General features: G+C 49.9%; 1 long non-coding RNA gene across 1 annotated transcript; it reads right to left on the bottom strand.

Moving 5' to 3' along the window:
* Nucleotides 1-392: 392 nt before the first annotated feature.
* On the bottom strand, nt 393-9,427 carry LOC118704920. Its single transcript, XR_004983542.2, has 3 exons — nt 9,417-9,427; nt 3,670-3,671; nt 393-541 (listed from the first exon to the last, which is right to left on the bottom strand). It is a non-coding gene; the product is annotated as an uncharacterized LOC118704920 (long non-coding RNA).
* Nucleotides 9,428-13,844: the final 4,417 nt, after the last annotated feature.

Genomic DNA, 13,844 nt, shown 5'->3' on the forward strand with positions numbered 1-13,844 from the left:
CACTAAATTTATTAGGTCTCACTGAATTTATTGGTGGTTTCTAGAAAATTATTGAAAAACCTTATAACCGTGGTTTTGAACTCTATATCCAGTTGTTTGCTTTCCTCCATTTTTTTCCATTTGTGACCTGTTTCTTTGTCTCCTCATTTTGGCTGCTTTCCTGAGTTGATAGAGTGGCTTTGGGTGCTAGGTGTCCTATAGGGCCCAGTGGCTCAGTCTCCCCAGTTACCTGAGGTGGACACCCTTTGTGGGCTATATGCACAGTCTTGTTGTAGTTAAGCCTTGATTGTTGTTGGTATCACTGGGAGGAATTGACCTTCAGGCCAATTGGCTGTGAGGATCAGCTGTGTCTATGTGGGACAACTGTGCTTGAGACAACCTTAGGAGTCAAGACTTGATTCAGTGGTGCTTTGGTGTGCACTGAGTCTTTCCCCTGAGTGTGTCCTTATGAATCTGAGGAGTTGTAATCTGGATGGTCTCACTCTGACCACTGGGTGCACTAGCTCTTGGATATCCAAGGAGGTGCTAATTTAGCCTCTGCCTGAGGCCACCCAGTGGGGAACTACGGAGAAGTCTGCAGATTCCTCTTATTTGTTTGGGTTTTAGAGGTGCCCATATGAGGCCCAGCTGTGAAGCAATGCAAGCTGCTGTGGGGCCTTGGGCCTTCTTTTGGATGTTTTGGCTCTCTCTGACTCAGTTGCAGTTTGTTAGGTAATTTTAGATTTCAAAGGACCAGGCCATTTCTATGCAAAACCTCTGCACACAGCTTGGATGAGGCAGGGGCTCAGGATGAGCAAACAGCAATGGCTGACCATCAGCCCTGCCCTAAGAGGCCCCTGGGTCTCAGTGTCCCTTGGTAATTGCTGCAACACCTCTGAGAGAAAGCAGCCCTCGAGTTCCGCTCAAAGCCAGACAGTCCAGTTTCTCCCTATATGAGTCTGGGTCCCCAGAGTCTCGCCTGGAATGGAGTTCAGAGCAGTTGGGAGCATGTGTCTCCCTGCAGATTGAGAGAGCCAGCTGTGTACTCAGTTGCCAGCACTTTCTGCGAGTGCACCTCTGTACCTCTGCACTTTACTTCTGCACCTCCTCTGAATCTCAGTGTGCTTTTCTCTCCCCTTTTAGTTGTAGAATGTCCACTTAGCCAGCCTTCCTGTTTTATTTTTGATGATGTCCGTTTTATTTTTTAGTTGTAGTTTTAAAGTGGTTGTGCGAGGCAGCAATTTCAGGTTTTTACCTATGCTGCCATCTAGGTTTCTCCTCACCTAAGTGTTATTGATTAAATGTATATAAAATGATTTTTATATTGTTATTAACTCCTCCCACCTCCCAAAAAATAGGAGTTTGTAAGAACAGTATAGAATTTAGCTTTGATTGCCTGATACAGGAAGCTGCCAGGTGGTCTTAATCAAGCATCTAGAAGGGTTCAGGAATCTGGAGAAGGGGATGCTGTAAATTAATTGAGAGTCCAGAGACAAAACATAATTTTGGAAGGCATTTTGGGGGCCAGAGAAGACTTGGCTAAAGGAACCAAGTTCTTCTCTCTCTCTGGACCCCTTGCTTTTTATTAACACAAATTGTCCTAAAGCAAGGTATACATACCAAAGGGTAAGGTTTGGTATACAGAATCCATTGTCAGATTGGGGGTACTGCCTAGGTTGTTAAGGTGTTTGGCCAGCTGGAGGCAATAACATGTAGATTAAAATGTCCTCAGCTGCCTGGCAGCAAGCAATCATTTATGCATCCTTTTCAGGTTTGAGGAAATGCCTTTAGCCATTTCCAACAGCCAATAATATGTATTTTCCAGCCCTTGCTGTAGGCTCAACGTCCACCGACCTTTTGATGAACTTCTTGCATTTATGACTTACTGGAATTAGCTTCTGGTACGAAGCCACTGAAGGGTTTTGAGTGGAGAGGTGACATCATATGATGTCAACAGAACAAGGTTTTCAAAGAGTTAACAAAGCAACAACCACCAATAGGCCTTTTTCCACATTAGATACAGTTTTTATTTATTTATTTATTTATTTATTTATTTATTTATTTATTTATACTTTATGGTCTTACACCACATTTCACTTCACTTGGACAGTATCAAAGACCTGCAATCAGAGCAGCTAAATATCCCCCAAGTGGGGCTACTATCATGTCTGGGAATTTAAATCATGACAAAAGTGGACCTTCAGGCCGAAACTGGTTTGGCTCAGTGGATAGAGTGTTGGCCTGCGGACTGAAAGGTCCCAGGTTCAATTCCAGTCAAGGGCATGTTTCTAACTCTCTATCCCTCTCTCTTCCTCTCTGTACAAAATGAAACAAACAAGAAACAAACAAAACTGGACCTTCAGCTCAGCCAGAGGAGGACAGTTTACTCAGTAATAGGTGCCAGCACAATCGGCTGTCCGTTCATAAAAAAATAAAATTGGATCAGTACCTCATACCACAGGCAAAAGTAAATTACAGATGAATCAAAGGCTCAGTAAAAGTCTTAGAAGAAAACGCAGGAAACTGTACGTACAATCCAGGGATTGGGGGGAAATTTTAAGCCAAGAAGCCCCGAGGCCACCACAGTTCCTTTAGATCAGTGGCTCTCAATCTTTCCAATGCCTCGGCCCTTTCATACAGTTCCTCAGGCTGTGGTGACCCCCCGACCATAAAATTATTTTCGTTGCTACTTCATTACTGTAATTTTTGTTGCTACTTCATAATTGTAATGTTGCTACTGTAATGAATCCTAATGTAAATATCTGTGTTTTCCGGTGGTCTTAGGCTCTACAGCAGCAGTTCTCAACCTGTTAGGAGCCACAAGTTGAGAACTGCTAACAGGGTCGCCTAAGACCTTCGGAAAACACAGATATTTACATTATGATTCATAACAAAATTACAGTAGCAAAATTACAGCCACAAAAGTAATTTTATGGTTGGAGGTCACCACAACCTGAGGAACCGTAAGAGTCGCGGCATTAGAAAGGTTGAGAACCACTGCGTTAGATGGATCGGTGTTGAAGCCGGGGGGACAATGACAGGAAGTTACCCTAAGCAAAGGGCAGGCTTCTCGGTATGTGCGAAGCTGGCAGGTGAATCGCGGGTCATGGCTGGGCGTGCGAACACTCCTTACAGATCCACAGCCAGGAGACCCGTGGCGACAAGAAGATAGGCCGGGGGTACAAAGAGAGTTCGCAGAGAAGCAACAGCACATGCACCTACAGCAACTTCACTAGGAAGCAGGGATGGCAAATTAAAGTCCCAGGGGGCTGACACTAAACCCACTAAAGTGAGAGAGAAAACCAAGCAGAAGGAACAGAATTTGATATCGGAACAGGAGCTCAGACGTTAAAGAGAGGGGAAGAGCCTTGATCCGTGTGGCTCCGTTGGTTGGAGTGTCATCCCACATACCAAGAGGTGGGGGGTTCAATTCCTGGCCGGGGCACATGCCCAGGGTGTGGGGTTTTGATCCCCAGGGTGTGTATGGGAGACAACCCACCAATGTTCCTCTCCTACATTGATGTTTCTTTCTCTCTCTCCCGAATAAATGGAAACACGGGTGAGGGTTTTTTAAAACAGGGACTCCTGGGGGAAATGATGATCTGAGAAAGGCCCCAGGATAACAGGCAGAGAGCAGTCAGGCCAAGCAGGAGCGCCTTCAGAGATTTTCTAAAGATTAAATTTGTAAACCACTTAATACAATAGAACATCTTGAAAAACAATTTATTTATATTTATTTAATTTTATTTGAAAAACAATTTAAACAGCTGTTGAGTTTGGGATTGAACCTATATATACAAAAGCCTAAGCGACTGAACTGGATTGAATGGAATGACTGGTTGCTATGACGTACACTGACCACCAGGGTGCAGACGCTCAATGCAGGAGCTGCCCCCTGGTGGTCAGTGTGCTCTCACAGCGGAACAGCGGGAGCACCGCTCAGCTGAGACCCATCCTGGCGGCCCACCAGCTGGCCAGCAACTGCTCCCTCCCTCAGTAGTCCTGCAGGTCCAATCTGCAGAGAATGGGCCAGGCACTGGCGGACCAGCGCCACCGGCCTTAGACTTCCCCTCCCTAGATCCCCGCAAGGAAGAAACAATTTAAAAGCAGCAGCCAGGCCGAAACCGGTTGGGCTCAGTGGATAGAGCGTCGGACTGTGGACTGAAAGGTCCCAGGTTCAATTCCGGTCAAGGGATTGTACCTTGGTTGCGGGCACATCCCCAGTAGCGGGTGTGCAAGAGGCAGCTGATCGATGTTTCTCTCTCATCGATGTTTCTCTCCCTTCCTCTCTGTAAAAAATCAATAACATATTAAAAAAAAAAAAAAAAGGCAGCAGTCAGGTGGCTCTGGACAACCGGTGCGAACATCGGCGGGACGGATCTGGATACCCGGTCCGCAAGGGTGTCCCACCACCTGCCCGGAGGTCCTGCTCCCCCCCCAACCCCTTTAAGGACCCCACCCATGCACGGATTCAGGGCCCAGGAAGGTGTGTGCACGGCAGCTGGCCATGACTCTAGTAGTGTAGAACGTGCCTCGCGGTGACGGTCAGGGCCAGCTATGCTCGGAGCCTCCTAAAGTGCAGCATTAGCCTGGCCGGTGTGGGTCAGCGGTTGAACATTGACCCGTCCCTGGTTCGATTCCTGGGCTGGGCACATGCCTGGGTTGCGGGCTCCATCCCCAGTTCAGGAGGCAGCTGATCTCCTTGATGTTTCAATCTCTTTGCCCCTCTCTTTCTCTCCCCGTAAAAGCAATAAAAACATTTGGAAAAACACAACAGGCAGCTTTGGCCCCACTCTGGACCGCCTGCCTCGGAACTCGGGGCTGGGGCCGGGACTCTGTGACCAGCCAGGGGATTCTCATTCACGCTCAAGTGTGAGAAGCACCGAGCCGGCCCCCCTCTCCTTCCCCGTCGGCTGCCTTTACAAAGAGCACAGCTGTCTTGTAGAATAATACCCCGCGTTCGTTCTGCATTTGCCAGATTCTCTCCTCATGGTGTCACTTACCTGATTTCTCCTCCTTCATTGTTTAAAAAGCCCTCCATGCGGGTGATGTTAGTGAGCAGCCACGTCTGGCCTCAGCCCGCGGAGCTAGACCTGGGCTCCAGGGTCCTCACGGGGGAGCCTGGGGCGGACGGGCCGGGGGGGCCTGGGGCGGACGGGGCCGGGGGGGCCTGGGGCGGACGGGGCCGGGGGGGCCTGGGGCGGACGGGGCGGGGGGGCCTGGGGCGGACGGGGCGGGGGGGGCCTGGGGCGGACGGGGCCGGCACTGCAGTGGGTTAGGACAGAAACCCCTCTTTCCCCATTGACGCCCCAGGAAGGAGCCCGCACGGCACTCAGGTCAGTGAAGGGAGGTCACTTCAGACTGTTGGTCTCAGGGGTGGAAGGGGAAGCAGAGAAACATGGGGCATCTTTTGAGATGGAAGGAGTGGGGGCTGGGAACCCCAGACGGAGAATGGCTGCAGGATGTCAGGCCCGAACCCTCCGGACAGCAGGACCGAGGTGCAGTCTGACCCTCGTGCTCCAGGACCGGCCTCCCGCTGTTCTCCGCAATCCTAGGAGCCGGGATGTTGTAAAGGTCATGCGTTTTAAAGTGCCAGAGCCAGATTGGCGTCCCAAGAGGTAGGCACAACTCTGTGAAGAACAGTTTGGCAACAGTTTTCAAGAACTATAAGCATGTTCCTGTCAATTGGCCTACCTAGAAACTGTGCTTCTGGGGATTTGTCCTAAGGAGCTACTCCAGCCCTGACTGGTGTGTCTCAGGTGGTTGGAGCATCGTCCCTTATACCAAAAGGTCTTGGGTTCGATTCCCCTTCAGGGCACAAACCCAGCTTGAAGGTTTGATCCCAGCCCTGGTTGGGGCATGTGTGGGAGGCAACTGATAGATGTTTCTCGCTTACGTTGATGTTCGTCTCTCTCTCTCTTTTCCTTCCCTTCTCTAAAAACCAATGATAATGTCCTTAGGTAAGGATTAATTAAAAATTAAAAAAAAAGAGCTACTCCAAAGAAAGGCAAGATTATGAAGAATTTCACTGCAGGGTCTTTTGTAATAGTGAAAAATTAGAAGTCACTCCGCTAACTAACAGTAAGACGGTGAAGTAAATTAGGGGGACATGTGCCCTGCAGGCCTGGCCCAGTGGTTGAGCATTGACCCATGAACCAGGACATCATGGTTCAAGTACTGCTCAGGGCACATGTCTGGGTTGCAGGCTTGATCCCTAAAAGGGGGCATGCAAGAGGCAGCTGATCAATGATTCTCTCTTATCATTGATGTTTCTATCTCTCTCCTCTCCTTTCCTCTAATTATCCTCTAATAAACACACACACACACACACACACACACACACACACACACACATACACACATATATATTAGAGGCCCAGTGCATAAAATTCGTGCACCAGGGATCAGGCCTAAACCAGCAGTTGAACATCCCTCTCACAATCCTGGACTGCTGCCTCCTAATTAATCACTTGCCTGTCTACATGGCCACTCCCAACTGCCCCCCTCTGCTGGCCTAGTCCCTCCTCACTGCCCCCCCTCCCGCCAGCCGAATAGCCCCCAACTGCATCTCCTCCCCACTGGCCTGGTTGCCCCTAACTGCCTCCTCCCCACGCCCCCCACCCCCCGGCTGGCCTGGTTACCTCTTACTGCCAGTCTGGTCGCCCCACACAGCCTGCTTGTTCAGTCATTTGGTTGTCCCTCACTAACCCCCTGCTGGCCTGGTCATAGGCAGCCATTTTGTGAGAGCGTGAGGGTCAATTTGCATATTACATCTTTATTATATAGGATATATATATATTTAAATTAGGGGACGTGCACTCATTTTTTTTAAAATATATATATTTTATTGATTTTTCACAGAGAGGAAGAGAGAGATAGAGAGATAGAAACATCTATGAGAGAGAATCATCGATCAGCTGCCTCCTGCACACCCCCTACCGGGGATGTGCCCACAACCAAGGCACATGCCCTTGCCCGGAATCGAACCCGGGACCCTTCAGTCCACAGGCCAACGCTCTATCCACTGAGCCAAACCGGTCCCGGCTGGGGGACGCGCACTCATAAGAACACTGTCAGGCCATTGAAATGATGATTGATTATGAGGCAGCCTCTACAGCCACGTAGAAAATGTTTACGAGACAACATTAAGTGGGGAAGGGGGGGGGAAGCAAGGTACAGAATGGCAAACGTGTGTCTGAGGTGGCGGAAAATTACTCCAAAGTACTTTAAGGCCAAAGGTTGCTATATTATGAGGGCCCAGAATGTATAATGGAATCCAAATATAGGAAGCCAGGCCTCATGTGGGTAGGGATTTAGATCCAGAAAACTGGTGAGTACGCCCCCCAGTTATGTCTCTTGCCTTTCCTCTCTGCTTTTCTCTGGAAGTCCTATGGCAGCAAAGACACGTGGTTCCTTTTGTCTCGGGCACACAGCCTGGCTGCGGGGTGTGGTCATATGACTGTTCTTGCCGGTGGAATGTGAAAGGGGGCGTGTCCCACTCTGGGACTAAGAACGTTGAGAAAGTGGATTATGTTCTTCTCTCTGTACTTTCTGCCGGGCATCAGCTGCGGCAGGTGAACAGGCCACGAGACCAGGGCCCTTGAGTAACCGGGCCAGCTTCAGGCGTGAGATAGTAATACACCTGTGATGTGAGGACATGGAGATTTGGGGTTTATCTGTTTATAGCAGCCGACACCAGTTTAACTAACACGCTGATTTTTTCTGTTCCTCTAGGCTCATCCCTGAACAGGGCTGTCCCACAGCTTCTAAGCTCACACATAAACCAGAGGCCCGATCACGGAATTCGTGCCAGGGGCTCGGCCCTCACAGCCCTGGCTTCGTCCGGAAGGTCTTCCAGCTGTCCGGTCTAATTAGCATATGATGCTGTTATTATTATAGATTGTACACATATAAAATATGTGTTAATTTGACATTTAAAAAATCCTCACCCAAGGAGATGCTTTTAATGATTTGAGAGAGAGAGAGAGAGAGAGGGAGGGGGGAGAGACAGAGAGAAACATTGATGTGAGAGAGACACATTGGTTGCCTCCTGCACACACTGGACCCAGCCTGCAAATGGGTATGTGCCCTTGACCTGAACCAAACTTTTTATTACCGTTTAGTCCATGGATTGATGCTCTAACAACTGAGAAACTGGCCAGGGCAGTCCTCAGATTTTTATTTATTTATTTTTAAAATATATTTTATTGATTTTTCACAGAGAGGAAGGGAGAGGGATAGTTAGAAACATCAATCAGCTGCTTCCTGCACACCCCCTACTGGGGATGTGCCCTGGGCCGTCATCAAACCCAGGACCTTTCAGTCCGCAGGCCGATGCTCTATCCACTGAGCCACACCGGTTTCAGCAGTTCTCATATTTTTAATTTAAGCAGATACTGACTGGCTTCTCAGTCTCAACTCTAAATCTCTGAAAGAGGCTCTAACAGCCCGACCTGGGACAGCCTGGGAACACACCTTCCGTGGTCAGCTCTGCAGGAACAGGGCGGTGGGTCCCTCTGCCTGGCATCAACGTCTCTCTCTCCCCTCCCCTTCTCTAAGTTAATGAAATAAATATTTTTTTAAACATAAAAATAGAGAAAAAAAATGCTCTTGGCATAAAGCACAAGTGGGCAACTCAGCTAGTCTGAGTGCCCCGCCTACTGATCACATTATTTGAGCACAAGTATCCATGACTGAAGTTAGATCTAAGTAAGTTTTGCAGTTACATGATTTTCCTCTCTAAAATCAATAAAAAAATATTTTTATTGATTTTAGAGAGGAAGGGAAAGGGAGTGATAGAAACATCAATGATGAGAGAATCATCGATCGGCTGCCTCCTGCACACCCCCTAATGGGGATTAAGCCCACAACCTGGGAATGTGCCTTTGACCGGAATCAAACCCAGGACCTTTCTGTCTGCAGGCTGATGCTCTATCCATTGAGCCAAACCGGCTAGGGCTCAAATTTTTTTTGTGTTTTTATTTTTTAACATGTTTTTTATTGGTTTTAGAGAGAGAGGAAGGGAGAGGGTTAGAGAGCTAGAGATGTCAACAGGCCCCTCCTGGGCATAAAGCCTGCAACCTGAGCATGTGCCCCGACCAGGAATAGAACCGGGGACCTCTCGGCTCATTGGTTGACGCTCAATGCATTTGTGAGAATATTTCAACTCATGTAACTGCAAAACCTGCTTAGATCTAATTTCAGTCATGGATAGTTGTGCTCAAACAATGTGATCAGAATCCATCTTTCCTCAGCTCTTGGTCCTGGAACATTCACTCTGTAGGTTTCATGCTTGGCTGGAGTCTCCCCCAGGGGTGGCACAGATGGCTACCAGTAGGTCCTGGCTTACATCCCACAAGCTTAGCAGCTCTCCCGAAAAGAGAACACTTCCTTCCCGAACAGGTGTGGGAGCCGCCTAACCCTGGTCATATGTCCACGCAGGAGCCAGTTTCCATGGCTCAGAGGATGCAGGAGGCTGGCTGACCAGTCCTGGGTCACGTGGTCACCCTTGGAGCCAAGAGGCAGAGCCAGCCCCACTTGAACCATGTGGATCAGAAACATGGAAGGGCCCGACTGAGCATCGACCTATGGACCAGGGGTCACAGTTTGATTCCCCGTCAGGGCATGCCCGGGTTGTGGGCTCCATCCCCCGAGTGGTGTGGGAATCAGGCAGCCAATCAATGATTCTCTCTCATCATTGATGTTTTTATATATATATATATATATATATATATATATATATATATATATATATATATATATTTTTTTAATTGATTTTTTCTCAGAGAGGAAGGGAGAAGGATAGAGAGTTAGAAACATCAATGAGAGAGAAACATCGATCAGCTGCCTCCTGCACACCCCCTGCTGGGGATGCGCCCGCAACCAAGGAACATGTCCTTGACTGGAATCGAACCTGGGACTCTTCAGTACACAGGCTGACGCTCTATCCACTGAGCCAAACCGGTTAGGGCAATAAAAAAATATTTTTAAAAAAAAATCATGGAAGGGAAACGTGGGTTGCTGTCACCCAGAGGGAGGGAGTTGGTTGGGGATGCGCAGGCGAAGACAGATGGATGGCCTTATCTACATCTTATATCATTCTTGGCATCCTATGGTCCTTATCACAAGTGTAATTAAATAGCCCCAGCCCTCCACCTTAGCAGCCACCCTCCACTTTCCTCTAACACTGAGACGGAACGCCTGGAGGGCGCCCCCTGCACTTCCTGAGGACACCAGGCCCCTCCCTGAACTCCGAGGGTTCCCACTCGGGGCTCACTGTCTGAGTCAGGCCGTGCCCAGACTTTTTCTTCTTCTGTTCCTTCTTCTTCTAGTGACTGAGGTAAAATGGACAAATGAAGACTGTACCCATGTAAGGTATACAGACTGATATTTTGGTATGCGTGTGTATTGTGAGATGATCAGCACAACCAAGCTAGTAAATATAACCATCTTTTTGGGGGGTGAGAATACTTAAGACATACTCTGAGAAATTTCAAGTGTGTGAATGGTACAGCCTCACTCGCCCTGGAGGCCATCCTCCTCTGTCCCCAACGGAGCCCCTTGAACCCCCTCCCTGCCCCAAGGCTCAGTAACCCAGGCCTGGTGACAAGCATTCTCATCCCCTCCGCTGCCAGTAAACACCTCTCAGTTACTCGCCTCACGCCCACATTTCCACCCGGAACCAGGCACTCGCTGGGCGGCTGGGGCTTTGCGAGAGAGAGAGAGAGAGAGAGAGAGAGAGAGAGAGAGAGAGAGAGAGAGAGAGAGAGATGCCGTTTGGGGACTCTCTCCCTCAGCGATGTAAGTAGTAAGCATCGCCCTGTGTGACGGGCACACTGGGACCTTTGAGGCTTGGCTGCCGGTGAGGAGCTGGGAAACTTGCACCGGGCTCATGATGTTTCTCGGGGAGGAAAGTAACCAAGAGCACAAGCCCTTTCCTTCTGAAGTTCCGTGTATCGGCACCTTTCTGATGGACCGAGAGTCCGGACTGAAAACCAGGGCGGGAAGGGACACTAACTGCTCTCAGCGGGAAGCGTTCCTGGTCCAGGGGAGGTGACCCAGGCAAAAAGGAAGGACTGAGGGCTACGGGGCTGGTCTGGTTCTGACAGTGTGAGGTGAGGCTGGCAGCCCCTCAGACCAAGCCCCTTCGGCCTGGGAAGAGGAGGGCTGTACCAGCCCAGAGGAGCGGTTTTTCGTTGAAAAACTGGTGGCCGCAAGAACTTTTAAGACACGCAGTACCTGACTGCTTAGTCAGGGGCATTCCCCTCTTTTCCCTTAGAATGTCAAAATATCAAATGACGACAGCCAACACAATTGCCATCGGTGTGAACGAGTCAAAGTTCTATCTATTTTTTTGGTCAGATCAGCAAAATCCTAGTAATTCGTTTCTGTGCACCATGAGATGAAAAAGGTTGAAATCGCGGCCGCAGGGCATGCCTGAGGTCAGCAGTGATGCTGAGCAGCGAGCAGAAGCCACAGCAGCAGAAGACTGAGGCCCCCTAGTGGTAGGGGCTGGCCTTCTCCCATTCACTGGGCGTTAAGAAAGGTGGTATTTGTACATCAAGCAAGGGAAGCAGTGATATTGTTAGCATTTGTAGGTTTCCCCTCCACTAACAGTCCAGGTACTCTGTTTTAAAAAAAAAAAATTATATATATATAATTTGCTGAAACTGGTTTGGCTCAGTGGATAGAGCATCGGCCTGCGGACTGAAAGGTCTCAGGTTTGATTCCGGTCAAAAGCATGTATATTGGTTTTGGGCACATCCCCAGTGGGGGGTGTGCAGGAAGCAGCTGGTCAATGTCTCTCATCAATGTTTCTAGCTCTCTATTCCTCTCCCTTCCTCTCTGTAAAAAAATCAATAAAACATTAAAAAAATATATTTTAAAATAAAAACATTTTTGATTGATTTTAGAGAGACCAACATTGATTTGTTGTTCCACGTATGCATTCATTGGTTGATTCTCTCTTTTTTTAATCCTCACCGGAGGATATTTTTTTCTATTGATTTTTTGAGAGTGTGGAAGGAGGGGCGGGGGGAGAGAGAAACATTGATGCGAGAGACACATCAATGGATGCCATCTGCAGGTGTCCCAGTATGTGCCCTTGACCTGACCCAAAATCAGACTCTTGACCTTTCCGTGCACAGGCTGATGCTCTGTCCACTGGCCAGGGCGACTGGCTGACGTATGTGCCCTGACCAGCGGATGGAGACCATAACCTTGGTGGGCGCAGCAGGATGACGCTCCAGCTAACTGAGCTACTGGGCCAGCGCCCAAGTATCTTTGTTGGGTAAAGTGATTATTGCCTCTAGGCATCCACCCTTATGGCAGACCATCGGCAGATGTTTAGAAATAACGGGATTTATTATAGATCAAATTCTTGGGTGGGAGCCCTTCGCCTTCTGATCTGGCCTGAGTGAATTTTTCTTTCTCTGTCTCCCCTCGCCCCCACTCTCTTACCCCCACCTCCTATCTCATAGGTAATTAGGTAACCTACTTTCCCCCCCACTGAAACAGGTTTTATTTGAGGCATAAAAGGCACGTGTTTCTGTCACGTGGGGGGGGTTGGCGTTAGGGTTCTGGTTTCTAAGATCCTGCCTCAGACCCAGCTTCTACCACAGTGTCTTGGGTAATGAATTAGAAAGGCAGCAAATACGGCCTGGGGAGGACATCACTGCTGACGCCGGGAGGCTGTGAGGACTGGGGAGAGCTTACTCAAATGGGGGCACGTCAATAGGGCCCCAGGAGGAGGAGCACGTGTGGGGGGAATCGGTCTAAGTCCCTGGTGTTGGCAGTGATGCTCGCATCTCTTCCCACAGCAAGGACTCTCCCCTGAATGGAGGCAGCAGGTGGACATGGCCACGTTGACTACAGCAGGGGGGTCCTCCCCTGCTCTCTCTCTGGATTTCCAGTTCAGTGACCCCTTCCCCTGAGGAATCCAAGGGTCCAGGTCACGGGCACAGCCACGTGTGGAGGAAGCCGGCAGGTTTGTGTCCCGTCTGAGCGGCCTGCACAGGCAGGGCGCTCAGGGTGAGGGGCCCCGTACACGGTGAGCCGTTCAGGATGCTGGCCCGGCTGCTCAGCCTGCAGGGCCGTTCCTGTCCTGAAGCCAAAAGCCCCCCCCCCCCGGGGGGGGGTGTCTTTGAAATGGACCTGCTTGAGGCTGTGTCCCGGCCTTCCAGCCCGTTCCACCCCACAGCCCTCAGGGCTGGCAGCAGCTGGCCCCTCTTCTCAACACTTAGCCCCTGGGCGTTGCCAGCCAGCCCGGGGCGTGGCGGGCATGGGGAGCAGCTGGTGGTGTGGAGAGGGCAAGCGCAGTCCAGGGTGCCCGGGGCGGCCGCCGGGCGGGGCCGGCCCCCATGTAACCCACTTAATGTCTGTTTCCCGCTTTAGAAAATAAGTTGCAGGGGACAGCTCATTTGTCTCGTTTACTGATGACCCCTGGGCCCCTAACAGCATCGGCATTCACTCATCTGACGAAGGTTAGGAGGCCAGTCACGTGCCAAGGAGGGAGAAGCAATTTGCCAAATACTGTCTTTTTTTTTTTTTTTTTTAATGTTTTATTTTATTTTATTTTTAGAAAGAGAGGGAGAAAGAGAAATATCAATGCCAGAGAGTGAGACATGGACCAGCTGCCCCCTGCACCCCTCCAGCATCCCCTGCCTGCCTCACTGGGGATGGAGCCTGAAACCCGGGCATGTGCCCTGACCAGGAATCGAACCTGCAACGTCTCAGTGCCCAGGATGACGCCCAAACAACTGAGCCACACAGCCAGGGCAGCACTGACTGTTCCGATGGAACTTCCATTCTGGTGGGCATGTACCCTGACGGGAAGTTCGCCTGTGAGCGGGGCCTGGAGCGAGGGG

This window comes from Pipistrellus kuhlii, unplaced genomic scaffold (genome assembly GCF_014108245.1).
Source record: "Pipistrellus kuhlii isolate mPipKuh1 unplaced genomic scaffold, mPipKuh1.p scaffold_m20_p_48, whole genome shotgun sequence".
NCBI classification, from domain to species: domain Eukaryota; kingdom Metazoa; phylum Chordata; class Mammalia; order Chiroptera; family Vespertilionidae; genus Pipistrellus; species Pipistrellus kuhlii.